General features: G+C 36.1%; 1 pseudogene; it reads left to right on the top strand.

Moving 5' to 3' along the window:
- Positions 1 to 1,686: 1,686 nt before the first annotated feature.
- Positions 1,687 to 2,165, top strand: LOC122497402 (annotated as a pseudogene).
- Positions 2,166 to 2,825: the final 660 nt, after the last annotated feature.

The following is a 2,825-nucleotide window of genomic DNA, read 5'->3' as shown; positions in this document are numbered from 1 at the left end:
GGAAAAGTCTACATTATGTGGAAAAGGAAGTTTTCACCATCCATTTGCATATATTCAATTTTAGAATTTTTGCCAATGGAAAGAAGCCAAGAGCCATGTAGAATTATGTCCAAAGACCAAGACTGAACCTCAGTTGGGAAAGGAAAATATTTGCCAGATTATATTTAAGAATTTCTATAGGATAGTGATTGCTATGTGTCTTATTTTCTCCCTTCTGGAAAAGGAATATTTACTATGATTATCCTACACCTGTTCCATCTTGGAACATTAGGTGGGTGGAGGACAGATCATTTGTCTTTCCATTTCACAGATCTACAGTCTAAAAGTAACTTTATCCAAGGGAGAAAAAAAAAACCCTAAAACTAAAACTAAAACTAAAACTAAAACTAAAACTAAAACTAAAACTAAAACCAAACTAAATCCAAACTAAAAGCAAACTAAAACCAAACTAAAACCAAACTACAACTACAACTACAACTACAACTACAACTACAACTAAGATACTTTTACAGCTAGATCTGATTTAAATGATGTGATCCTGGACCTTAAACCTGAGCTTCATAGCATAATAGAATGAGACTTCTGGTGATTCTCACATGATGAAGGAAGATCAGTACTGTTGTAAGCAGGGTATGGACTATAATGGTTTCAACATGGAAGCAAATTATTTGAAACTTCTCTCATGGATATGCAGGTCAATGATCCTGCCCCTTGAATATGCACATGGTTGAGACTGCTTCAACCAGTAGGGTATGGCAGAAGTGGTGCTAGAGTGTCAAATACCACGCAACGTTCTCTTTCTTCATTCTTGGCACCCTGATTCACCAATAGAAGAAGTCTCTGCAGCTGCCATACTGAAGAGGCCAAAGTTAGCCATTTTGTTGACAATTCAGCTGAATTCAGCCTTCCAGATACACCCTCCAAGTTACCATAGGTGTGTGTATGAAACTTACACCTTCCAGTCCAGACTATCTAACAGTTGAATATCATCAAGTGACCTCTACTATGTCACATGGAACAGTAGAATTATGCAGCTGATCTCTGCTGGAAGTTCTGACCCACAAAATTTGTGTGATACAGTAGAATGGTTGTAGGAGCTTTACTGTTAAGTTTTATGGTCATTTGTTCCAAAACAACAGATACCTGGAACATACACTTTCTCCTTTAAAGATCAATCTTTAAAAGATAAAACTGTGGCAAGGAGAAGTGAAGTAATTTATACAAGTTTATGCAATAATATAGGGGCTATTGCAGTGCAAAACCAGGACCTGTATCTTCCTCTTCTTTCCACTGTACCCCATTGTCCTGACGAGTGCATTTTGTTGTGTAATACTATCTTATAATGTTTAGAAATCAAATGGTCAACTTTTTGAAAATCAATCATGTTTCTTTTTAGTTCTTTCTTCTGTTTCTTTCCTTTTACCTGTCTTCTGCTATTTAATGTTTTGAGGCTCTTCCCACATATGAAGATAATAAACATAGGTGAATTCTAATTTTTAGTGGACTTCAAAATCAAAATGCAGGGGAGCCCCTAAGACACTAATTTCGAATCACGGGCGTCTGCGATTACATCTTTTCTGTTTTAAAAACAGCTGTGCTAACCAAAGTGAGACTCATTTTCTAACTTCTCTTGTTAAGACAGTGAGAAATTAGCAACAGTACTTCCTGAAACCATCAAGAAGAAAAATGTCAGTGACATTGCATAGAGATGTAAGTGATACCAAAATAGAAGTTTTCTGTGAGAGGACACCCAAATATGTGAGAAATTTTCGGCTCTTAGTGCCAGTAATTACTACAATGGCTGTATATTTCATAGAAATATCAAGGATTTTATGGTTGAAACTGGAGATCTGACAGGTGCAGGAAGAGGAAGTAACAGTACCTGGGGCAAGAAATTTGAGGACGAATATAGTGACTCTTAAGCACAATGTTAGAGGTGTGGTATCTATGGCTAATAATCTCTCAAATACCAATGGATCTCAGTTCTTCACCTATGCCAAGAAGTTACATTTGGACATGAAATACACAGTATTTGGAAAGGTAATAGATATTCTGGAGACTCTAGATGAATTGGAGAAGTTACCAGTAAATGGAAGACATATCAACCTCTTAAAGATGTGCTCATTAAGGACATATCTATTCATACCAATCCATTTGTTCAGTAGCTATAACAGACTTGAAAAGATATTTGGCAAACTGTTTGGGGAACACACCTATTCTGGTTTATCCAGTTTTAATTATGCCAAGAGATTTTTATCATCCTACTGCTCGTTTACAACTAAAATCTTCTGAACTAGTGGTACCAACGGGACCCAAACAGCTTTTACTCTCATTATTAGAGCATATACTTTACTATAACTATTATCCAATGTATTTCTTTAAGGTTAATTTTTTAGATATCTTCTCTACAATTTTTTTACATGTAAACATTCATTTAAAAAATAGAAATACATTATTTCTGTGATGAAGACTTAATGTCCTACCTAGTTCTACTCCTGTTCACACTGGCATCCCTTATAACTAGAACTAGAAGCATTTAACATCATCTGCTTTCTGAGCTAGAGTGAATCCAAGCCCGAGATGAAGAATTTATTCAGAGAAATTTAAAAGTTCCAATCCAGCAGATCAGAATTTCCATACTGAGGTAACTTTTTGATAACTCCACTCCTCTCTTGTGGTCTCTTCTTCCAAGTTTGATTTTTGAGATGAAGCCATCCAATAGTCTGCATCAAGTAACCGAGTCTCTCTACCTTGTTTAATCTCATGCCTGAGTTTTGGTTTGGGTTTCCTGCACATTTCCCCTATGCACGCAGGATTTTAGTCCC

Source organism: Prionailurus bengalensis, chromosome A1 (assembly GCF_016509475.1).
Source record: "Prionailurus bengalensis isolate Pbe53 chromosome A1, Fcat_Pben_1.1_paternal_pri, whole genome shotgun sequence".
Taxonomy (NCBI): Eukaryota; Metazoa; Chordata; class Mammalia; order Carnivora; family Felidae; genus Prionailurus; species Prionailurus bengalensis.
Note: the sequence above shows the minus strand (reverse complement) of the source record. Positions and strands in the feature narration are given on the sequence as shown.